Source organism: Rhinoraja longicauda, chromosome 15 (genome assembly GCF_053455715.1).
Source record: "Rhinoraja longicauda isolate Sanriku21f chromosome 15, sRhiLon1.1, whole genome shotgun sequence".
In the NCBI taxonomy this organism is placed as follows: Eukaryota; Metazoa; Chordata; class Chondrichthyes; order Rajiformes; family Arhynchobatidae; genus Rhinoraja; species Rhinoraja longicauda.
In genome coordinates, this window is record NC_135967.1 from 2,858,089 (window position 1) to 2,883,875 (window position 25,787).

Below are 25,787 nucleotides of genomic sequence, written 5' to 3' on the forward strand. Positions count from 1 at the left end.
TCTCGGAGAAAACCCACACAGGTCACGGGGAGAACATACAAACTCCGTACAGATGGCACCCGTAGTCAGGATCGAACCTGAGTCTCCGGCGCTGCATTCGCTGTAAGGCAGCAACTCTACCGCCACCGCAGCTGGCCGTCTCCCAAATATTATCAGGTTCTTTATCAGAAACCATTGCAATATTCATTATTCTGTGGGGGAAATGCATCTTCCCTCTGGCCCCGTCTAGCCTTTCATTTTTGCCTGGATATCTTTCTATTCTCCCAGAGAACAGACATATTTCTACCTCTCCGAAGCCGTGTGGGTCCTGATTTAAGTCTTATTTTGGGTGCGGGGCGCCCCCTTCCCTGACATCAGTCTGAAGAAGGGTCTCGAGCCGAAACGTCACCCTCTCCAGAGATGCTGCCTGACCCGCTGAGTTACTCCAGCATTTTGTGTCCACCATACTCCAAATGCCATCTCGCCAAAGTCTTGTACAATTGTGCCGTGATGTCTCAACTCTTGCATGCAATGCCCTGACCGATGAAGGCGTGCATGCCATATGTTGGCTTCACCAACCTTGTCTACATGTGTTATCTGTTTCAGGGAACTATGTCCCTGTACCCCTCGGCCTTTCTGTTCGACAACACTCCTAATCCCTGCAATTTACTGTAAAATGTGCAAGATTGCAATTGTCCAGGTTAAATTATATGGCTGCACCTCTGCATGAGCCTGCATGCTTGGTTTATGCAGTGATTTGTGCATTGCTTACTGCTTCCATAGCAGCTATTCAATAACACGAGGAAATTGACTGAGAGAAAAATGTCAATTCTAATTCTTATCATTAACGTAATGCAGGAAACATGAAAAAGGATTCTATCCATTGCATTCCATTCCATTTAACTAGGTATTTGCTGAAATATCCTTTTGTCATCTTCCACTCAATGTGGTTTTCTTCCCTCCACTCTTCCTTTCTCTTTCCCCGTCCCTAAATTTCAGTTTGACATTAGTCTCTTTGACATCTATTGATATTTAAAAAAAATTCTACATGCTACTGTGGGTGGTGATAATCTTTCGTCGTGGTGTTAATGCAGTTCCTGCCTCAGACAATAAATACTGTCATTATGAAAGATTTTGGTATTTTGCAATCTGAGTGTAGAAATCAGTGTGAGTACTTGTGTGAAGTTTAAGAAAATAACTGCAGATGCTGGTACAAATCGAAGGTATTTATTCACAAAATGCTGGAGTAACTCAGCAGGTCAGGCAGCATCTCAGGAGAGAAGGAATGGGCGACGTTTCAGGTCTCGTGACCCGAAACGTCACCCATTCCTTCTCTGCTGAGATGCTGCCTGACCTGCTGAGTTACTCCAGCATTTTGTGTGAAGTTTAAGGAATACTCTCTGAGGTATACACTCCAGGTACTCGACAGAGTATAGCAACAGCTGGCAGTAAAGTTCCCATCTCAGAAGAGGACTCGATGATGCTGGCCCACACGGCAGTGGGAATTTCAGGTGGTCTAACAAATGTGAAGGTTAACCTGTTTGAATGTGTCAGCAAATTTGCTTCTGTACTTTAGTTCAGTTTAGAGATACAGCGTGGAAACAGGCCCTTCGGCCCACCGGGTCCATGACGACCAGTGATCCCCGCACATTAACACTATCCTACACACACTGGGGACAATTCACAATTATACCAGGCCAATTAACCGGCAAACCTGCACATCTTTGGAGTGTGGGAGGAAACCGGAGCACCCGGAGAAAACCCATGCAGGTCACGGGGAGAACGTACAAACTCCACGCAGACAGCACCCGTGGTCAGGATCGAACCCGGGTCTCTGGCGCTGTAAGGCAGCAACTCTATCGTGCCACCCTATTTCAGAGGCTACTCTGAGCTGTCGGCGTTTAAAACATTTTGCATTTGGTGTATATATTTGCTAACTGCAGCCATGTTGAGAATTAATGACTTTGTTTTTGCCGGATCTTAATCAGTAGTGGACTCCTGGGAACTGCTTCATAGAAGTGCTAATTACTGCTCGTAATCCAAAATCTGCAGTAAATGGAAAATAAATGTTGCAGCATTAAAGGCACTTTATTGCTTCCACCCGCCCCATCACTGAGAAAGTCTTTGAATTAACACTAAAATCTGTGATCACCCCCTTGCCAAACCTCCCAAATTACTGTTCCACCTGCTTGGACCTGAACAGTTAGTTGACTTTTTGCTGTAAATGAATCTATTTGGAAATATTCCAACATCTGCATGTGCAGTTTTCCCAAGGAACTTGGTCGCCAGATAGAGATTAGGAGTGAGTATTCTCAGCATCCCTTGCTTTAGTTACCTCCAGCAATCCAGAACAGAGCCCGCTGCTCTTCCTAAATCTCCAGCCATATTGGGGGTAAGTTTGGAGATATAACACGTAAACAGGCCCTTCGGCCCACCGAGTCCGCGCCGACCAGCGATCCTCTACACACACTAAGGTCAATTCACGAAATACCAAGCCAATTCATCTACACTCTTTGGAGAGATGGAGGAACCTGGAGCATCTAGAGAAAGCACTCGCAGGTCACTGGGAGAACGTACAAACGCTGTACAGGCAAAGACCCGTAGTCAGGATCAAGCCCGGATCTCTGTAAGGCAGCAAATTCAGTGTGGAGAAATGTAAAGTGATCTATTTGGTTGGGAAGGCAATGTAAATCCAGAATAGGGGGTAAGAGCACAGAATGAAAATCAAAAACTGCATATGCTATAGGAAGACAATGCTGGAATCACTCACCAGGTCAAGCAGCATCTGTGGGAAGAGAAGCAGTTAGTGCTTCGGGTCAAAGGCTCTTCGTTTTTTTTATAAGGAATACATACTGCTGTCACAAGTACATAAGTCTGTGAAGATGATTAACATGTTATGGCGGCACGGTAGCGCTGCGGTAGAGTTGCTGCTTTACAGCGAATGCAGCGCCGGAGACTCAGGTTCGATCCTGACTACGGGTGCTGCACTGTAAAGAGTTTGTACGTTCTCCCCGTGACCTGCATGGGTTTTCTCCGAGATCTTCGGTTTCCTCCCACACTCCAAAGACGTACAGGTATGTAGGTTAATTGGCTGGGTAAATGTAAAAATTGTCCCTAGTGGGTGTAGGATAGTGTTAATGTACGGGGATCGCTGGGCGGTGCGGACTTGGTGGGCCGAAAAGGCCTGTTTCCGGCTGTATATATATGATGATGATGATGTGCAGTTTTCAAAAGCTTATATCCGTTAAACAAATACATGGAATATTAAAACTGCTAAATGTTTGAATCTTCTAGTTTGGAGCACAGCTAGATTATATTTCACACAATGCTGGAGTAACTCAGCAGGTCAGGCAGCATCTCGGCAGAGAAGGAATGGGTGACATTTCGGGTCGAGACCCTTCTTCAGACTGAAGGTCTCGACCCGAAACGTCACCCATTCCTTCTCTCCTGAGATGCTGCCTGACCTGCTGAGTTACTCCAGCATTTTGTGAAATAAATACCTTTGATTTGTACCAGCATCTGCAGTTATTTTCTTACACAGCTGGATTATAGAATGGTCCAGGATTGTGTGACTTCTGTTGGAGAAGTTGCAATGGCTCTTGCTGGAGTAGAGAAGGTTTAGAACTCACACACGGATGGATCTGTGGAATGACAGATTAGGAGATTGGGGGAGGTAAACAAAAAATGTATCAAGAAAGAAGACGTGCATGGTGTGGGCACTCTTTCAGATTATTAGACTTCTACATTTTGGTTTAGTTTAGAGATGCAGCACGGAAACAGGTCCTTCGGCCCACTGTGTTCGCACTGACCAACGATCCCCGCACACTAACACACACTAGGGACAATTTACATTTTTACCAAAGCCAATTAACCCACACACCTGCACGCCTTTGGAGTGTGGGAAGAAACCGAAGATCTCGGAGAAAACCTACGCAGGTCACGGGGAGAACGTACAAACTCCGTACAGACCGCACCCGTAGTCAGGATCGAACCTGTGTGCCTGGCGCTGTAAGCCAGCAACTCTACCGCTGCGCCAACGTGCCACCCTCTTGAGAAATCACGTAATTAAATGTCAGCGAGGGAGGGGAAGAGGAAATTAAAGGTGTAAAGGATGGCTGTCGAGCAAAGTGTGTGTGTGTCTAAGTGCTTACATGCACCAGCACAGTTAAAGCAATAGAACACTTAAACTCTCTTAGCTCTGGTATCATTCAGTTGGATGCTGGGGACCAGCTCCCCATAAAGTACAGATGTTCCCCGACTAACGATGATTGGACTTGGGATATTTCGACTTTGCGATGGTGCAAATGGAAGCAACCCCTCGCGAGTCGCAGCTCGCTCCCGGCCACGTGATCGCGTGTATTCAGTGCATTTTGATGTACGATATTTTCGGTTTACGATGGGGGTTCTCGGAACGTGACCCCATCATAAGTTGGAGGAGCACCTGTATCTACTACAGATTATTATCCTCGGTTAATCCCTATGGGCGTTTCTATTCTGGTTCTCTGGGTTTTCAGGCCGACGAGTCTCAATGGAGACTCTGGTGCCAGTCGGCCAAGGAGATGGGTTGTGTGAGAGATGGCGTGCCCCTTTCACTGCGAGTATGTGGCCTTCACGTGCTCCATCCATGCAGACAGGGTGCTCCGTTTTAGGCAGTGATGGGCAGGCACTGCATTTTGCTGCAGGAGGCGAGTCCTGTCTGGATCTGCGGGAGCCATAATTTGCCCCCATCTTCGATCCAGAGGTAGAGCTGCTGCCTCACAGCGCCACAGACCCGTGTTTGATCCTGACTACGGGAGCTGTCAGTCTGGAGCTTGTACATCCTCCGCACTGTAAACTAAACTAAACTAAAAAGGAGAAACTTAACAAACACCTGTTGGGAGGGGGGGGGGGGTAATAATACTACCTAACAGAAGGACGATGTACCTCAGGACTCCTGCAGTTTATCATTGACTGTAATAAACTAACATTCTCGCTTTGACAGAAGGGTTAACAGGTTCATCTGATATCCTGCTCAACCACTGCCAAAGATTGGCAGCATTGAAACGTGTCCAGCTCCACATCCCGGCTGTGCTGTTGACAGGCACAGCAGCTGCCCACCCATGGGAAGACTCGTCTATCACTCACAACAGCTGATGCCAGATTAGATTACCCATCACCTCCCATCCCAGGCATGGCTCTGCCCACACTCCCACTGACTGTTGACAGCTTGAACCATTCCTTCACAGCCCTTGTCGAAGGCAAGGTAAAAGAAAGTCATTCAATTCTCATGATCTTCTGTCCCAAACGTCTTCACTCACAGATCCCCCCTCGAGGGGCGGGACAGTGGCAAACCTGGTCTAACTCCATCTCTCAGCGCTGGAGACCCACGTTCCATCAAGGCCCCTTCCTCGACCCCAAACTTCACCCATTCCTTCTCTCCAGAGATGCTGCCTGTCCCGTTGAGCCATGATCACAATGAATGGCGGTGCTGGCTCGAAGCGCCGAATGGCCTACTCCTGCACCTATTTTCTATGTTACTCCAGCATTTTGTGTCCGTCTGTGGTGTAAACCAGCTTCTGCAGTTCCTTCCTACACAATTAGTCATGATTGGTGTTGGTGCTCAACCACCATTTCTCTTCAGTTAGTAAACTGACCTGTTTGCTGCGTTTCTGGTGTATTGAAGACTAACGTGGTACGTTGGGGAAAACAGAGGGGAGCAGATGGGACGGGATGATCAACTCAAAAGCACCGTCGATAAGAAGATTGTAAGAGGCTTTTAAAGGAAATGAAAGATTCCCTCTAGTCCTAGATGGGAGAGTCTAGGCATAGGGGTCACAGCCTCAGAATTAAAGGACGTTCTTTTAGGAAGGAGACGAGGAGAAATGTATTTACTCAGTGGGTGGTGAACCTATGGAATTCTTTGCCACAGAATGCTGTGGAGGCCAAGTCAGTGGATGTTTTTAAGTCGGAGATAGGTAGATTCTTGATTAGTACAGGTGTTATGGGGAGAATTTTTAATTTTTAATTTAATTTAAAATCGTTGAAAACATTAGGGGAGCAGTGGTGCTGGTTTCCGACGGGCACGATGACGGACGCCCCATCTTCAATGGGGCTTAGAAGGCAGGAGAATGGGTTTAGGAGAAAGATTGAATGGCAGAGTAGACTTGATGGGGCCAATGGCCTAATTTTACTCCTACTCCTATTCCTATGACCTTATGAGCTATGGTAGTTTTGTTTTAGGTAAACCTTTGTCCTGCAAAGTTTCTCTGGTGAAGCTTGTTCCATAGGTCAATGAATCACTATAATAATAAGTAGTATAAGAAAATAACTCCAGACGCTGGTACAAATCGAAGGTATTTATTCACAAAATGCTGGAGTAACTCAGCAGGTCAGGCAGCATCTCAGGAGAGAAGGAATGGACGACGTTGCGGGTCGAGACCCTTCTTCAGACTGATGTCCCCCTTCCCAGATCTCCCTCTATCTTCCTGTCTCCACCTATATCCTTCCTTTGTCCCGCCCCCCTGACATCAGTCTGAAGAAGGGTCTCGACCCGAAAAGTCGCCCATTCCTTCTCTCCGGAGATGCTGCCTGACCTGCTGAGTTACTCCAGCATTTTGTGACTATAATAATAAGTATCTCCTGAGATCTATCCCAGTTCCTTGGTCCCCCTAAACGATCTCATTCATAGTCTATCCACACGGGCCAAATCAAATAATTTCACGACATAATGACCTAATTCAAATCGCTCTTTGGTTTATTGTCCTGGAATAATAAGAGTTCCTAAATACAGAACATTTTGCATCATCAAAGCTCTTGCTGTTTCTAACAATATATCTTTAGATCCAAGTGTTTCATTTCCACCGTTGGAATGATGGCATTGAGCAAGACATAAGAAATAAAAATATGATCCGGTATTTCTGTCCATGTATATCCGACCAATTTTATTATCTTACAGCAATGAATAATGCTCTGTTATATTAGGACTATTGCCCTTGTATGTTAGGAGTTTATTCTTTGCAAGTATGTTTCATTCATTTCACTTTTTCTGTGGTTTATGTAGCATTGAAGCTTATATGATGATGGACATCAATGGGATAAGTTGTGCAAGATTGGTTTCAGGTTCTCCATGTCTGCCAATCCGTATCTTTAGAAGTTAAGGAAAGAAAGTCCAACTCGTTGCATGGGAAGGGGAATGTGTAGAAAGGAACTGCAGACGCTGGTTTACACCGAAGATAGACACAAAATGCTGGAGTAACTCAGCAGGACAGGCAGCATCTCTGGTTCGAAAGAATGGGTGATATTTTGGGTCAAGATCCTTCAGTGGGTGTGAAGAAGTGTCTCGACCTGAAACGTCACCCATTCCTTCTATCCAGACATGCTGCCTGGTCCATTGAGTTACTCCAGCATTTTGTGTCTAAGGGAGAGAGAATTGGCTGCTAGTTATACTTGCCCCTGCACAGTTGACTTCAGCGGGATTGAATGTTGGGAGGTATTGTACAGAAAGTGACCCAAATTGAGTCCTCACTGCAGAGTTGAGGAGAAAAATATAAATACAACATTCACAATTATAAATATTTACCAGATAAATGCACAATTGTAAAGGAAATATTCAAATATTATGCACTTTAGAGAAATTATTACTCTTAAATTAAGGAAAGGATACTTTTAACATGTCTTTTGGTATCCATGAATGAAAACTACATAAACATATTGACACATAAACATATTGACATAAACACACAGATTTCTCAGGCAAAAAAAATAAATATACGGCATCATATAAAAGACAAAGATCAAGGTTTGGTTACAAGTCAAAATCTAGTTCAGTTGAAATTTTCTACCTGCCTAAATCAATTCTTCTATGACATAACCATTTCTTTAAGAGTCACGGGTAGACACAAAATGCTGGTCAGCGGGTCAGCGGGTCAGGCAGCGGGAGAGAAGGAATGGGTGACGTTTCGGGTTGAGACCCTTCTTCAAATTGAAGACTTCAGACTTTAAGAGTCACGTCTATCTCCTGTAATTCTTTCTGGAAAGCTCCAATTTTCAACAAGACGGCATTTTAATTTGTATTAGTGTATATCCATCTCTTTCCAGGTGGTGGCCTTAAATGTGTTGTGATTTACAGCAAACAAGTAGTATAATTTCCCGCCCCCCTGACATCAGTCTGAAGAAGGGTCTCGACCCGAAACGTCACCCATTCCTTCTCTCCCGAGATGCTGCCTGACCTGCTGAGTTACTCCAGCTTTTTGTGAATAAATACAGCAAACAAGTGTTACATTTGCAATCTGCATTCAGTGAGGCCCCATCAGGTGGCTAAAAGATCCGACAAAACTACTTTGGAGAGGAGCCTTGCCAGTATCATAGCCTTTTAATCAATGGCACTTAAACAGATTAACTAGCATTTGATACATTGCTGTTGATGGGAGTTCACCCTGAGCATATTGACTGAATGGTCTCTACACAACAACAGTGATTGCATTGCAAAACGTCGTTTGTTTTTGGCTGTAAATGAGGCTCTGAAAGGTGTTGGATTAATGCATGCTTCTTCTATGAGTCCCAGTGGCTCAGCACAGAAAGATCCGATCAGTGGAACAAAATGGGCAGACCAGGTTAGGCTTGGGTTTATCACTGTCACGTGTACCGAGCGAGGTGCCCGCTGAGTTACTCCAACATTTTGTGTCCATCCACAGTGGAAAACTTTATTTCGTGTGCAATTCAATCAAATTAGATAACATTATACATAAATGAAATCGAGCCAAACTTCAGTACAATAGTTGTAATATTGTACTATTGAGTACAATAGGTTGGGCAAAGGGAAAGATATGGAGTGCGGAATATACACCGATCAGCCAAAACATTATGACCACTGACAGGCAAAGTGAATAACATTGATTATCTTGTTACAATGGCAAGGGGTGGGATATATTAGGCAGTAAGTGAACAGTCAGTTCTTGAAGTTGATGTGTTGGATGCAGGAGAAATGGGCAGGAGTAAAGACCTGAGCGACTTTGACAAGGGCCAAATTGTTATGGCCAGACGACTGGGTCAGAGCATCTCTGAAACGGCAAGGCTTGTGGGGTGCTGCTAAAGGATCTGCTGCTAATGATTTGGTGCCAGATACCACAGGACACCTTCAGGAGTCTTGGAGAGTCCATGCCTCGGCGGGTCGGCGATGTTTTGGCAGCCCACGGAGGACCAACAGCACATTAGGCAGGTGGTCATAATGTTTTGGCTCATCAGTGTGGTTCTCAGCATTGTAGTGCACCAATTCCTGAGGCAAAGTCCAATTCTGCACGAGGCTGGAGATGAATACCCTAGCTTCTGGAAGGACCATCAGAATCCTGCTCACAGGGGAAGAAGCTGTTGCAGAGACTGCTGGTGTGAGCTATCGAGCTTCTGTATCTTCTACCTGCCCAACGGGAGCGGGGAGAAGATGGAATGACCTGGGTGGGACAAGTGTTTGATTATCTTGGCTGCTTTACTGAGGTGGCGTTCAGTGTAGTGGGAGTCGGTGGTGGGAAGTATGGTCTGTGCGATGGACTAGGCTACATCCACAACTCTACAATTTCTCGCAGTCTTGGGCAGAGCAGCTGCCAAACCATGCTGTGATACAATTCAACTGTGTGCTTTCTGTGGTGCATCTGCAGAGGTTTGTGAGAGTCATTGAGTCAAGAGACATGGCGATTTAAAAAAAAAATGTAAACATCATGACTCTGTGATCAATGCCCTGGAATAATCAATAAAAAACTGCAGTCACTGGAAATCTGGAGGGGAAAAAAACAGGCAATGCTGGAAGTACCAGGCAGTATCCGTGGAAAGAATATCCGAGTTTACCTAAAACCTGAAGGATGATGAAAAGTAGCTGACAAATAATTGACATGGAGGCTGAAATCCACGTGAAGTCATGAGTTGCCTTAAGCATTGGACAATGCAGTCCCATGTGTGATTGAGTTCACTGGTATGGTGCTAATTACTGGTCTAACAATCTAGAGCCTGGACTAATAACGAGTTGAAAACCCACCGTGGCTGTTGGGCAATTTAAATCCCTTTGATGGAATATATTCTATTTCATTAAACGTGGCCATGAAACCACTGTAGGCGATGGCCAACATCTAGCTGGTTCTCCATCATCATTTAGGGAAAGAAGTCTGATGTCATTAATCCTTCTGGTTCAGGGACCACAACAACAGAATTTACTCCTAATGTTCCTTGTGCTGGGATATAACAGGCCAATGGATTCAGGGGTTATTAGCGGAGCACTGTGAAGGCCGCCCTGACCACCCCCATGTTTCGTGAAGGAATAAATGTAAACAAGAGCTATATCGTCACCCATTCCTTCTCTCCAGAGATGCTGCCTGGCCTGCTGAGTTACTCCAGCATTTTGTGATATATTCGCTTTATTCTTCAGAGCTGTTCTTGGAGATCTGTAGTCTTTACTGACAAGAGTTTGGTTTAACATCTGATTCAAAGGACAAAACTGGAGGCTCTAGAGTGATAGGAGCAGAATTGGGCCATTCAGCCCATCAATTCTACTCCACCATTAAATCATGGCTGATCTATCTCTCCCTCCTCTTCCCATTCTCCTACCTTCTCCCCATTACCCCTGACACACGCACTGATCAAGAATCTATCTATCTCTACCTTAAGGGTTCGTATTGTGATTGGAGTGGGGCTGGAACCCAGAACCTACATGTTCCCAGGCAAGAATGCGGCGGTCAGAGTCACAGCTGACACTTTAATTAAAGTGAATGTTGTGCGATCGTGTGCAATGTTGACTGCCGTCTCAAGAATGAGAAGTATTTGGATGGACGCCTAGAACAAGTCTGTGTGGTGGTTCCAGAGCGGATTCTTACTTTCAAGGAAACCTCGGGAGGGGGTGGGGGGGGAAAGGGGCCTTGAAAACAGAACCAGCTCGTGACTTTGGTACGTACAAGGTTGACAGGCGCTCAATCCAACAGGTTCTAGAAATTAAGCAGAGGGCGTTTAACTTGTATTATTACACCGGGCTTTTAACATGCATGTTGTGTTTCATGTGTAGGGGAAAAAACTGCAGACGCTGGTTAAAATCGAAGGTAGACACAAAATGCTGGAGTAACTCAGCAGGTCAGGCAGCATCTCTGGAGAGAAGGAATGGGTGACGTTTCGGGATGAGACCTTTCTTCAGTCCCGCTGAGTTACTCCAGCATTTTGTGTCTACCTTTGATTGTAATCATGTATTATCTTTCCCCTGACTGGATATCACACAACAAAATACTTTTCACTGTACATTTATTGTCATGTGTATCGATGTATAGTGAAAGATATATAAGAAAATAACTGCAGATGCTGGTACAAATCGAAGGTTTTTATTCACAAAATGCTGGAGTAACTCAGCAGGTCAGGCAGCATCTAGATGCTGCCTGACCTGCTGAGTTACTCCAGCATTTTGTGAATAAATACCTTCGATGTATAGTGAAAAGTACTTTGTGTGATATCCAGTCAGGGGAAAGATAATACATGATTACAATCGAAGGTAGACACAAAATGCTGGAGTAACTCAGCGGGACTGAAGAAAGGTCTCAACCCGAAACGTCACCCATTCCTTCTCTCCAGAGATGCTGCCTGACCTGCTGAGCTACTCCAGTATTTTGTGTCCATCTTCATGCTGTGGTTCATGGTCACCTTCTCACAGAATGCACAGGATTCCGGTGAAATCTAACGGGTGCATGAAATGTTCAAGTTGCATCCATTGTCAATCTGGACCCGATCCTGGTATCTGTTCACACCTACTTCATCAATGGTTTTGGCAGGCTGAGTTACATTGTGTGATTCAATGCTTAACCAAAGGGCTTTGGTGCTTTTATTTTGCATCGGGCCAAATCTATCATGTAATTCATGAGCACTTGTCTACACTAACTACTGGGCCAAATCCTTTTCTCTGCAACCTCCCCTATTGAGGCTGCTATTGTGTGAAGCTACAGCTGAATTGGGAGCACTGTTTCATAAGCTCATAAATGATAGGTGCAAAATTAAGCCATTCGGCCCATCAAGTCTACTCTGCCATTCAATCATGGCTGACCCATCCCTCTATCTTCCTCCTAACCCCATTCTCCTGCCTTCTTCCCATAACCCCTGACACGTGCACTAATCAAGAGTCTTATCAATGCCTTAATGCTGCCTGACCTGCTGAGTTACTCCAGCATTTTGTGAAGTAAATACCTTAAAAATGTCAATTTTGACTTGACCTCCACAGCCTTCTGTGGCAACGAAGTCCACAGATTCGCCACACTCTGATTAAAGAAATTCCTCCTCATCTCCTTCCTGAAGGATCGTCCTTTAATTCTGAGGCTGTGACCTCGAGTCCTAGACTCTCCCACTAGTGGAAACATCTCATCCCAAATTTCCTCTTGAGTCAGAGGGTTGTGGGGCCACTGACGGGTGAGACTTGAGCCTGTGAACCGGACTAATGCTTCAGTGCTACACCTCGTGGGGTTCAATCTGTCAACGGTGAACCAAGGCTTGATCTGATGTGAAGTAACCCGGAGCGATACCTGGCGATCAGGCAGTTGGTGTACTGGCGAATATCGATCCCTTGACCAGCTATTTTACATTTGTTGCACCTTGCAGCACCCAAGTTGGCCGCCACATTTCCCACATGACTGGTCGTGTTTCATAACGTGTTGCCTTGGCTGCAATGTCCTTTAGGGGAGCCAGATGCTGTAAAAGGCACAGCAAAATAGCAATACTTGCTTCCTTTAACAGGCAAGGACATTCCAATCCTCCTCTTTCACCCACTCTGTGAATAGTTTGTTAAAAAGCACTTGCGATGAGATAAGAGTTCCATTGTTTTCAACCATCCTTGGTCGTGTTGTCGGTCTCTAACCCAAGTTCACACTTTGGGAAATGTTTGGAGCTCTCCTGCTTGGATCTGAAGTTATCCGCTCTATCAGCACCCAATATCTTTCACAATCCTTTTCTGAAAACCTTTCCTTTGCCCCCCATAATCTGCCCCAACCGTAGAAAATGCTGACATTGACTGTCATGGGCAGATTGAAAATTAACGAGCATGGAATAAGTATAAAAGTGTGAGGCTAAACGCAAATTGGAGGAACAGCATCTCATATTTTGCTTGGGCAGCTTCCAGCCCAGTGGTATGAATATTGATTTCTCTAACTTTAAGTAACCCCTGCATTCCCTCTCTCTCCACCACTCCCCCACCCAAGTCGCACCAGCTTCTCGTTCTCACCCAACAGACAGCTAACAATGGCCTGTTTCCTTTATCATCGTCACTTTTTTGTATATCTTTCATTCATTGTTCTACATCTCTCTACATCAGTGTCTTTCTCTCTCGTTTCCCTTTTCCGTGACTCTCAGTCTGAAGAAGGGTCTCGACCCAAAACGTCACCTATTCCCTTTGCTGCCTGTACCGCTGAGTTACTCCAGCTTTTTGTATCTATCTTAAGTGCAAAACCTTCCTCCAACAACTCATGTGAAAGAAAAGAGAATATTGTTTGCTTAGCTGAGGACGAGGACCATGTTTTTTTTTTCTTTGGTGTGAAAGAAAAGTAAATGTTCATGTTTAAATAAAACTCCTTGGTACAGGAAACCAAAGAAAAAGGTTTCCTCTCAAACGGTAAAAGGCAAAAGAAAGCTGTCAGCTGCAGTTTCTATACGAGGCATTGACATGCGGTAAATGTAGCGATCCAAAGTTCCTCTTTGTTCCACCTTTGGTATGGGTGTTCTACGCCAACCAACACTGAGCGTTGCGTTGAGACTATAGCACGGGCTCTGATACTTGCAGTGCACGGAAGCCTTGCAGCGGTATTTTGAAGAGAACGCTGTCTTTAACCTTTCCGTGCTCTTTAAGGTAGAGGATGTCAGAGGTGGGGAACGGAACGCTTTGGCATTTTGTGTTCCTGGAATAGTCAATAGTCAATTTATTTGTCACATACACATAAATGTGCAGTGAAATGAAACATTACGCACAGTTCAACAATAAGACCAATAAGAATAATCAATAAAAATGCAATAACACATACAATCATAACCAACACCAAACAAAAAGAAACATCCATCACAGTGAGTCTCCTCCAGTCACCTCCTCACTGTGATGGAAGGCCAGAATGTCTTTTTCTCTTCCCTGCCGTCTTCTCCCGCGGTCAGGCTGTTGGAGTTGCCAGGTCGGGGCGGTCATGGCTCCCGACATTGAAGCCCCCGCCGGGCGGAGAAAATCCCGCCGGGCGGAGAAAATCCTGCGGCCGCGCCGGACGGTGAAAGGTCCGCGACGGGCCGACGGCCGCTGCCGGAGCTCCCGATGTCGGCCCCCATCCAGGGGCCTGCGGGCTTCTGACGTCCACGCGGCCCGCGCCGAAGCCTCCGGAGACGAGTCGCAGCCGCTCCCGTAGCATCCGCAGGCAGCCAGCGCCGCAGGTGGTGAGTCCAGGCCGCGGGCTCTGCGAACCAGAGCCCAGGTGGTCCCAGCCGGAGCCCGCCAGCTCCAGGTGCATGGCCGGTGGTAGGCCGCAGCGGGAACGGAGACACGACACAGAAAACAAAGGTCGGGTCTCCGTTCGGGAGAGACAATGTTACAGTTCCCCCCCCCCCCCCCACATAACACACAACCGCAAACACTACATCATATTTAAACTACAATTAAGACCAAAAACACAAAAGACAACGGACTGCAGGCAAGCCGCAGCTGCGAGGGCAGCACTGGCTCTTCACACTCAGCAGTAGGTGTTGATCCACCTTCGTTAACAGAGTGCACAAGCTCGGACACATCTTTCTCAGCCTCCACAAATGAGACAAGGGACCCAACATGTCCTTGAGTTCCTTTACGAGAAGGCTCCACGCCTTCCCCACCCCCAACTATTCCAGCCAGTTGGACCTCACATTCAGGACCAGATATGTTTGTTAAAATGAATTTTGCAATCCCACTTCAAGCTGTCAATGGGAATTATTTTTCTGGGGCTATTATCTCAAATACAGTGTGTTGTTCAATACTGAGAGACAAGATCGTTGTGAATCTTGCAGGGGCAGTGGTTACTTGGACAACCTTGTTGACTTTGAACCGCTAAAACCTGAGAGTCCCATTTCACAGTTTATGGAGAATCTAGTTGTGATTCTGAGGGGTTGGATGACTGAGCAGATGCAGTTCATGTTGTGTGGGTGTGGGGTAAAGCATTCGGAGGACGGCAGTTCTTGCAATTGAGGGCGTGCAGCGTAGGTTTACTAGGTTAATTCCCGGAATGGCAGGACTGTCCTCTGTTGAAAGACTGGAGCGACTAGGCTTGTATACACTGGAATTTAGAAGGATGAGAGGAGATCTTATCGAAACGTATAAGATTATTAAGGGGTTGAACACGTTAGAGGCAGGAAACATGTTCCCAATGTTGGGGGAGTCCAGAACAAGGGGCCACAGTTTAAGAATAAGGGGCAGGCCATTTAGAACTAAGATGAAAAACTTTTTCAGTCAGAGAGTTGTGAATCTGTGGAATTCTCTGCCTCAGAAGGCAGTGGAGGCCAATTCTCTGAATGCATTCAAAAGAGAGCTAGATAGAGCTCTTAAGGATAGCGGAGTCAGGGGGTATAGGGAGAAGGCAGGAACGGGGTACTGATTGAGAATGATCAGCTATGATCACATTGAATGGCGGTGCTGGCTCGAAGGGCCGAATGGCCTCCTCCTGCACCTATTGTCTATTGAATGTACTTTCATTGAGAGATGCGGCTTGGAAATAGGCCCTTCGGCCCACCGAGCCCATGCTGACCATCGATCACCCGGTCGCACTGCAGGTGGTCCTCAGCTTCTGACAGGATTCCGTTCCGAGAAACCCAATGGAAACCGAAAGTATGGCAAGGCGAAGGTAGACACAAAATGCTGGAGTAACTCAGCGGGTCAGGCTGCATCTCAGGAGAGAAGGTCGAGACCCGAACCGTCACCCATTCCTTCTCTCCTGAGATGCTGCCTGACCCGCTGAGTTACTCCAGCATTTTTGTGTCTACCTTCAATTTGAACCAGCATCTGCAGTCATTTTCCTACACGTATTGTAAGGCGAAGTGCATTGTAATGCACGCGATCACGTGGCCGGAAGCGAGTGGCGGCTCGCTACGGGTCGCTGCCATTTGCACTATCGCGAGTGGAAACATCGTAAGCCGGGGAGCACCTGTAGTTCTATGTTATCCCACTTATTCACTCCCTACACTGGGGGGGGGGGGGGGGGGCAATTTACAGAGGCCAATAACCATGCAAACCTGCGAGTCTTTGGGATGAAGCTGGAGCACCTGGAGGAACTGTTTCAACGGTCCTTCTCGTAGCCAGTCCCTCCATGGGCTTCTTGCTGGGCTTCTAGTTTTGAGAAATGCAGAAGTATCGACTTTTCTGAAATGCACTGTGTGATACTGTAGCTAATAGAGTACATTCTTTCCGGGGCCATGGAAGACCATGGTACTGCTTTTGAACACTGCAAAACGGGCCCACACTTTAAAAAAATGTTTTTTATTCCAAGCTGAGTGATACTTGGCCTTTAAGCATTAATTTCCCCATTTTGTTGGTGTCCAATAATTATCCCTCACCTGGTTTGTGTTCTGCCCTTTCTCCTGTCATACTTTTAATATGTCAATGCTTTGGCCTGCTTCGAATCTCCGTCATTCACCTTTCTATCCTTGGTGATACTGCATCCCTTTCTCACTTTCCTCCTCTCGACTCCTCGCAGTTTTGCTGTGCTGATTTATTTATTGCACTCGTTCTGCTTTCCTCCGTTGTTTTTTGGAGCATTTTCTGCATCTCAACATTCTGTGTCTCCTCTCTCCTGTTTTTTTCCAACATTTGTTTCTGTGGATTTCGTTCCTTCTGCTATCTCCGATTACCTTCCAGGCCCCCTCTCTGTAGTGCTAGATAGATCGATAGAGTGCAGTAGCTCACTGCAGTGCCAGATAGAGTAAAGCACACAGTCAAACTCTGACAATCTGCTCCCCAGCATCTGGCTGACCAGATGGTCATTGCTGTCCTCATACATTCAACAGGGGCCCCAGTTCCCACACTCCCTTTAAACGTGGGCCTTGTTTCCACTCTCCCTTTTAAACCTAAGAGGTTCACTGGAAAATTTATAATACTGGGGAACTTTTTATAAAAAAGTGAATTAAACACATGGTGGAATACTGTTACAATGACATCCATTAGTGAGGAAAAACCTGTAGTCGAAAATGCAGATGAGTGTATTCTGGTAGATACGGCCCAATGAACCTGTTAGGTTTAAAATGTTTTTTATTCCAAGCTGAGTGACATTTGGCCTTTAAGCATTAATGTCATCATTTTGTTTGTGCCCAGTAATGATCACTCTCCTGGTTTGTGTTCTGCCCTTTCCCCTTGCATGCTTTCAATGATGGTCCAGAGGTGGTGTCTTGACATGGCCCAGATTCCAGCGCACCACTGTTCCACATTTCACTCAGCACACACTTATTTGTAGCTCCCTGCTGCATGAGCTTTTCTGCTCCCTTGGTTATTTTAAAACGCTCCCGTCAGCCTCGTGCTCCTCGTAAGGGCTTCTTAGCACCAGAAATTTCCACTTGCCTGATCCACAGTCATTGGGCTATCCTGTATGATCAAGGTTCCCTCTACTACCCTGCTCTACACCACCGCATCAACTCAGTTGATCGCTGACTTGCACCCCTCCCAACCCTTCCGAATTTGGCGGAAAGTTTCCGCTTTCTTGCTGCGCTGGTCAAGAAGGCACAGCAACGACTGTTCTACCTAAGAACACTGAAGAAGTCTGGTCTACCCCAACAGCTGCTGACGACATTCTACCGCTGCACCATAGAGAGCATCCTAACACATGGCATCCCTGTGTGGTATCTCAGCTGCACGGAGGCAGAGAGGAACACTCTTCAGCGGGTAGTCCATAGAGCTCAGAGGACCATCGGAACACAGCTACCAGCCTTGGAGGGCATCTACAACACACGATGCCTCAGAAAAGCCACCAGCATCCACAAAGACTCTTCATACCCCTGCAACAGTCTGTTCGAACTTTTACCATCGGGCAGACGATACAAGGCCTTCTACGCCCGCACCTCCAGACTCAGGAACAGCTTCATCCCCAGGGCCATAGCTGCTATGAACCGGTCCTGCTGAGGCGGATGGTCACATCGCACAGTGAACCGGCACAGATCTACTTGCACTTTATACTGTTTTAAAATTGTTACAATTTGTTTCATTGGGTTGTTTAAATTAATACTGACTAGCTAATTAAATTATTGCATCGTATGGGAGGCGCATTCCCAATCTCGTTATACTCCTGTACAATGACAATAAAGATATATTGTATTGTATTTCATTTCCGCCATTCCGATTTTGCCTCACATGTTTCCATAAAACAGTCGGTAATTGCAATTTGTCCATTCAGCCGCTAGAGGGCGCTAGAGGTTCCACGAGAAATCCCCCGCGCCCTGGAAGTCTCCCCGAAAATGTGGCACGTAGGCTGGGCAAGGCAGCCAATCTCGACCTCATCGGGACTTCCATGGCCGATCGGTGGGTTGAATTCGCAACCTGCTGCTGGGGCTCTGGAACTCCAGTCCAGCTGGAGCCGGCACATCTATTCCCATAGCCGACTTCCTTGGCCTGCTGGATAAACCAGCAAAGCTCTGGAACCAAGAGTGCCAGAAAATCAGTGGTGGAACTGTAATGAGTAAATATTACATTTAAGTGCAAGATTATATAACTATATTAATTAAGACGGGGTTAAAATATAAAACACAGCAGAAAAGCCAATTACCACCTTTTTGGGCTGAATATCAATTAATGTGCGAATGTACTTCAACAAGTACTTCCGTCTGCTTAGTCGAGTCGCATATATTAACTCTTCATAACGTAGTCATACATTTTATGATCATTGTTCTTTATTCAATACCAAGAGAATTGGGAAGTGTAAGGAAAAAGCAAAATAGAAAAAACAAAACAAAACAAAACAATGTTTTCTTTGTGTTGCAAAAAGCATCTCTGTTCAATAACCTTTCTATAAATAGCAGAATATACTCATGATAGGCCTGACATTGTACATGTAGTCCAAGAAGTACAGACTGTTGGAAATAATAGTCGTTTTTCACACATGAATGTAGCACAACACGTATGTGCATTTGGCGTGCATACTTTTTTTGCTGTAACGTTGCATTACGCGCCATATTATGAATTTTGATGTAAAATTCTGAATTTTGGACATTAAAATTATAAATTTGTAAAATCATACGTTGGCAGGTCTGGACTTGTTCATGGGCATTATGCTGAGTCTGCTCTTTACAACCAACAACAATAGCTTTGCTTTACGTAGAGTTCTTGCAAACTATTCTACGCTGTTTTTTAGGGCTGTAATCTAGTGCGGTTTGACCCTGCAATATTAGGGGCATAGGTCAGTTCAGTTTCAGTTTAGTTTATTGCCTCGTGTACCGAGGTACAGTGGAAAAGCTTTTGTTGCGTCCTTCCCAGCCAGCAGAAAGCTAACACACGATTATAATCGAGCCAGTTACAGTGTACAGATACATGAGAAGGGACTAACGTTTAGTGCAAGGTAAAGCCAGCAAAGTCTGATCAAGGATAGTCCGAGGGTCACCAATAAGGTTGATAATAGGTCAGCACTATGGATGAAAGGCTTTTTTTTTTTTCACAAAGTGAGATTTCATCATACCTTCAAACATTTTACCTATGATCTTAATTCTATGTCATCCAAAACATGCATGCAAAGATGCCCCTTGAGAGTGAGCTTTATCTGTTCATACCCAACACTACACAAATCACTAAAGTTACAGAGTCAGGCAGCACTGAAACAAGCCAGCTTATCCTTTGGACCCTGCTGATCATCAATCATCCACTTATACTTATGCCAATTTATTACATAAACATAGACATAGAAAATAGGTGCAGGAGGAGGCCATTTGGCCCTTCGAGCCAGCACCGCCATTCATTGTGATCATGGCTGATCATCCACAATCAGTAAGCAGTTCCTGCCTTCTCCCCATATCCCTTGATTCCACTAGCCCCTAGAGCTCTGTCTAACTCTATTTTAAATTCCTCCAGTGAATTGGCCTCCTGTGGCAGAGAATTCCACTCTTCTGTGGCAGAGAATTCCACAAATTCACAACTCTCTGGGTGAAAACTTTTCTTCTCACCTCAGTTTTCAATGGCCTCCCCTTTATCATAGACTGTGGCCCCTGGTTCTGGACTCCCTCAACATTGGGAACATTTTTCTGCATCTAGCTTGTCCAGTCCTTTCATAATTTTATACGTCTCTATAAGATCCCCTCTCATCCTTCTAAACTCCAGTGAATACAAGCCCAGTCTTTCCAATCTTTCCTCATATGACAGCCCCGCCATCCTGGGGATTAACCTGGTGAACCTACGCTGCACTGCCTCAATAGCAAGGACGTCCTTCCTCAAATTATTCTTCCCATGAACTCCCACTCACCTGCACCTTTGGTGCAATTTACAATGGCCGATCAACCAGGAAATACTTGGAACATTGGAGGAAACTTGTGCAGCTACAGGACAGACATGCAAACTTCACCGAGACCTCACTGGAGGTGGGTATGAAACCCAGGTCACTGGAGTTGTGAAGCAGCAGCCACATTAGTTTGCCCGCTGCTCCACAGAACCTCTCTGTTCCCCGAGTTTCTGGACTATTTTGTTTGGAAAGTGACGCTGGCTATATCTGAACACGCTTCTGATATGATACGATTGATCTTTATTTATCCCTGGAGGGAAATTGGTCTGCCAACAGTCATAAAACACAACAAGATACATGAAACACAAAATTAAAGTGACGAGTGGAAAGTCCAGGATCGGGGAAGTGCAAAGATTGGGGAGGAGGGGTGGGGGAGGGGAGTCAGTCTACCCCACGACAGAAGGGGGGAGGGGGGGAGTTGTACAGTTTGATAGCCACAGGGAAGAAGGATCTCCTGTGGCGTTCTGTACTGCATCTTGGTGGAACCAGTCTGTTGCTGAAGGTGCTCCTCAGGTTGACCAGTGTGTCATGAGCTGTATAGTCCAGGATGCTCCACAGTTTGAGGAGCATCCTTCCCTCCAAGACCACCTCCAGTGAATCCTTCGCCCTGCTGCCCCAGCACACAACAGCGAAGAAGATGGCACTGGCTACCACTGATTGGTAGAACATCTGCAGCATCTTAATGCAGATGGTGAAGGAGTGGAACCTTCTAAAACAGTGCAGCCAGCTCTGTCCCTTCTTGTACAGGGCCTCAGCGTTCCTGGACCAGTCCAGTTTACTGTCCAGGTACACCTCAAGGTATTTGAACTCCTTGGTGAACTGCACATCCACACCATTTATGGAGACAGGGAACAGGGAACAGACCGGTGGCGGCGGTTGTTTCTCTTCTGAGTCTTAATTAGTTTTATCTTTTATCGGGACTTTTTTTAGCTCTTTAGTTGTTTTTAGCCTTGAAAATTTTCCCAAAACTCAGTGCCCAGAAGACGTACATAAATGTGTTTCGTGAAAATGGGTTGCAAAACTATCAGCAATAAATATGGTATCAAAATCGCTGTTATAAATTGCCGTAGTATAAAAGGAGAATCTGCTGCTATAAATTCATTTATTGAAATTGAAAAACCTGATATCCTTATCGGGTCCGAATCTTGGCTAGACCCAACAATCAAATCTGCTGAGATTTTCCCTCCATCATCTCCAATTTTTTAGAAATGACAGAAACTCGCATGGAGGTGGTGTATTTATCGGAGTAAACAATACCATTCCTTGTTTTGAAAGAACCGACTTAGACAGCGACTCTGAGCAAATGTGGTGTCAAGCTACGCTCCAGGGTCAGTCGTTACAGATCGGAAGCTTTTACCGACCGCCTGACACGAAATCTGTGCCTCTTTTAGATCTTAAATCAAACATCTCCAAAATTAGCCCCGTCACGCTCTCCACTTATCATCCTGGGGGGGGTTTCAATGTCCCAGGTGTAGATTGGTCTGACGGCACACAAAGTAAACCAAAGGGGACTCTTCAGCAAGCCCTGGCTGACCTTATTCTGGAAAACCACCTGTCCCAAAAAGTCACTTTCCCTACCAGACGAGATGATGCACGTGGCACTGAAAATACTTTAGATTTATTGTTGACTTCGCATCCAGACTTAATTTCGGAGGTTTCATCGTGTGCTGGAATCAGCGATCATTTTATTATTCAAGCAAAACTACACACAAAGATTAAAGTTCCTTCAAAACCACCGCGTAAAATTTCTCTCTGTGAACAGTGAGGAATTTAAAGGCTTGGCAGAAAAACTGAGGAAAGATTTCTTTAACCTGCATCCAGATAAAAGAACCGTAAAGGACAACTGGGTGTGGCTGAGAGACTCTTTAAATGACATTGTTGGAAATCATGTTCCTCAAAAACTCATTAAAAACCATGCGCCCTCCTTGGTTTTCGGCAAAACTGAAACGTCTCTGCAGTAAGAAAGTGACGTTTTATATCCGTGCACAAAAAAGAGGTAGAAAACTGGATTGGGACCATTTTACTAGAGTACGAAAGCTGGTCGATCGCGCTATTAGGAGTACTCATAGACAACATGTTTCTTCCATTCTTGAGGGGGAGCAACCCAAGGTGTTTTGAAGATATGTGCAATCTAGACAGACAGACAACACTGGTGTCCAGATGCTTAAAATGAACAACTGTCCAGTCACTGAGGACCAGGCGAAGGCAGAAGTTCTTGCAAACCAATTCCAACCCGTTTTCAACCGGGAAGATACAGAGCCTTCATTATTCCCAGATCTACCGCCAGCCCATATGCTGATATGCCTGCTATTAAAATTGAACTTGAAGGTGTAAAGAAGTTACTGCTCAACATCAATACAACAAAAGCTATTGGACCTGACCAAATACAGAATCAAGCCCTTAAGATGGCAGCTGAAGAACTGGCTCCTGTTTTGCAGTTCATTTTCCAACAGTCGTTTGACTCAGGTGATGTTCCGCTGGATTGTAGGAAGGCTAACATCACTCCTCTCTTTAAGAAGCGTTCGACCACCAACCCGGCTAATTATCGTCCTGTTTCATTAACAAGCACTTGCTGCAAACTACTGGAGCATATAATCGATAGTAATCTGATGAGACACCTTAGCAAACATAGCATACTTGCTGACAACCAACATGCATTTAGGAGGCATAGATTATGCGAGTCTCAGCTTATCCTGACAACAAATGACCTGGCCAAGAACCATGACAGCAATGTCGTCACGGATTTAGTAGTACTAGACTTCTCTAAAGCATTTGATGTTATCCCTCACCAGAGACTGCTTCGGAAGCTTGACTTCTACGGTGTCTGTTCCTACACGAAACAATGGATTTCCAGTTTTCTGACAAATCGTCTTCAGCGCGTGTGTGTGAATGGAAAAAGCTCTGATTGGCATCCAGTTAGAACTGCGATGAGGAAAAACTTTTTCAGTCAGAGAGTTGTGAATCTGTGGAATTCTCTGCCTCAGAAGGCAGTGGAGGCCAATTCTCTGAATGCATTCAAGAAAGACCTAGATAGAGCTCTTAAGGATAGTGGAGTCAGGGGATATGGGGAGAAGGCAGGAACGGGGGTACTGATTGAGAATGATCAGCCATGATCACATTGAATGGCGGTGCTGGCTCGAAGGGCCGAATGCCCTCCTCCTGCACCTATTGTCTATTGTCAGTGTTAAGTGGTACACCTCAGGGCACAGTACTGGGCCCTCATCTGTTTTTGCTTTACATTAATGACATCCATGAAAAAGTCACAAGCACGACCAGACTATTCTGATTGTATGCTGTACCGTCCAATTAAGTCAGCTGATGATAAAGATGCTCTCCAAAAAGATCTCGATACTAGGGTTGCGTGGTCACAACAATGGGGGATGCAGTTCAACCCTTCCAAATGTGAAACCATGCGTGTCACCAGGAGTAGGAAACCAGGCGAAACATCAGACAATATCCTTGGTGCCACCCTTGAAGAATCCAAACAGACCAAGTATCTTGGCATCAAATTACAGAACGATCTACGTTGGAATGGTCAGACTCATCACGCAACGGTGAAAGCAACAGGTGTCCTAAATTTTCCGAGACGCAACTTTTATCAATGTTCAGCTTCTATCAATGGGAAAAGTTCTACTTCACCCTTGTTAGACCACATTTGGACTACGCAGTTGCAGCGTGGGACCCATACACAATTAAAAACATTTCTTCCATCGAACGTGTCCAAAGACAGGCAGCTCGTTTTGTTACAAATACCTATGAGAGAGAAGTGAGTGGTGCCCAACTTCTAAATTCATTGGGGTGGAACACTCCCCAAGACAGATGTAAAGCCCACTGTTTGACCTGTTTATACAAAATGTTAAATGGGCAGCTCGACATAGATGACCACATCTACACCAAACCCAACCCTATCAGGAGTGGACGAGGGCATTCGATTCCATTTGAGATACCATCTATCAAGACAGATGTGTACAACAATTCATTTTTCCCTCACTCAATTAAAGCATGGAATAGTCTTCACCCTACTATAGTTACTCAACCAGACACAACTACATTTAAGGCAGCTCTTCTCCAAGAAGCCCTTCTTGCTTAAGTCCATACTCCGCCACCTCCAGTTTAAATTCCATTTGGAATATTTTGGAGGACCAACAACCAAGAATCAGGCTCAGATTGAGGATATGCTGGAGTATTTCACCCAGAGAGTTGTGAATTTGTGGAATTCTCTGCCACAGAGGGCAGTGGAGGCCAATTCACTGGATGAATTTAAAAGAGAGTTTGATAGAGGTCTTGGGGCTAGCGGAATCAATGGGTATGGGAGGAAGGCAGGCACAGGTTACTGATTGTGGATGATCAGCCATGATCACAATGAGTGGCAGTGCTGGCTCGAAGGGCCGAATGGCCTCCTCCTGCACCTATTTTCTATGTCTATGTCTACTCCACACAACGATGTAAGATGGGAGATCAGGAGGATGCCACAAGGCAACAGTTTTAGAAAATAAGATTTGTGGATGAACAACATTCTCTATATTTCCAAATTTCCACATTAGATTTCTACATTTTAGTTTAGTTTAGAGATACAGCGTGGAAACAAGAACTTTGGCCCACCGAGTCCACTTTCCCCACATATTAATACTATTCGAGGGACAGTTTATACCAAGCCAATCAACCTACACACCTGTACGTCTTTGGAGTATGGGAGGAAACCGAAGATCTTGGAGAAAACCCACGCGGTCACGGGGAGAACATACAAACTCCATACAGACAGCACCCGTAGTCAGGATCAAACCCGGGTCTCTGGCGCTGTAAGCGCTGTAAGGCAGCAACTCTACCGCTGCGCCACCGTGCCGACCATTGGTTTTATTGCCAAAAAGTATATCAGACATGGTCTGAGCATGCCAGTCACCAGAACGTTTGGTCCTAAATGGCCAACCTTTGGCTGTGCCCCTTAGCTCCAGATTCTCAAGTCATGTATTTTGATGGGGTCACTTTTCCTCCTCCTACACTCCAATGAAATCGACTTGCTCAATTTTTCCTTGTAACCCCATCCCCCGGGGATCAGATCAGTGAAACTATTCTGCACCAACTCCAAGCAAAGTTTATCCATCCTTAAAATTATGAATTTTCACCTCCAAATACGTTTTGGGAAGGGTGACTTTTTGTTAACCAGAAACAGTGCTGGGATTAGCCACTCAGGAGTGTCATGGAGCTAAAGAGTTATCCTGCTGCACTGAACACTATCAGTGAATATTTTTAAGACAGAGATAGACAAATTCCTGATTAGAACGGGTGTCAAGGGTTATGGGGAGAAGGCAGGAAAATGGGATTAGGAGGCAGATATCCAAAGACGTACAGGTTTGTAGGTTA

The 25,787-nt window shown here is 45.5% G+C and overlaps 1 protein-coding gene across 4 annotated transcripts in view; it reads left to right on the forward strand.

The window, feature by feature from the left end:
• LOC144600477 (sestrin-3-like) overlaps positions 1–25,787 on the forward strand; it is a 63,938-nt gene that overhangs the window by 15,475 nt on the left and 22,676 nt on the right. The window lies entirely within an intron of this gene.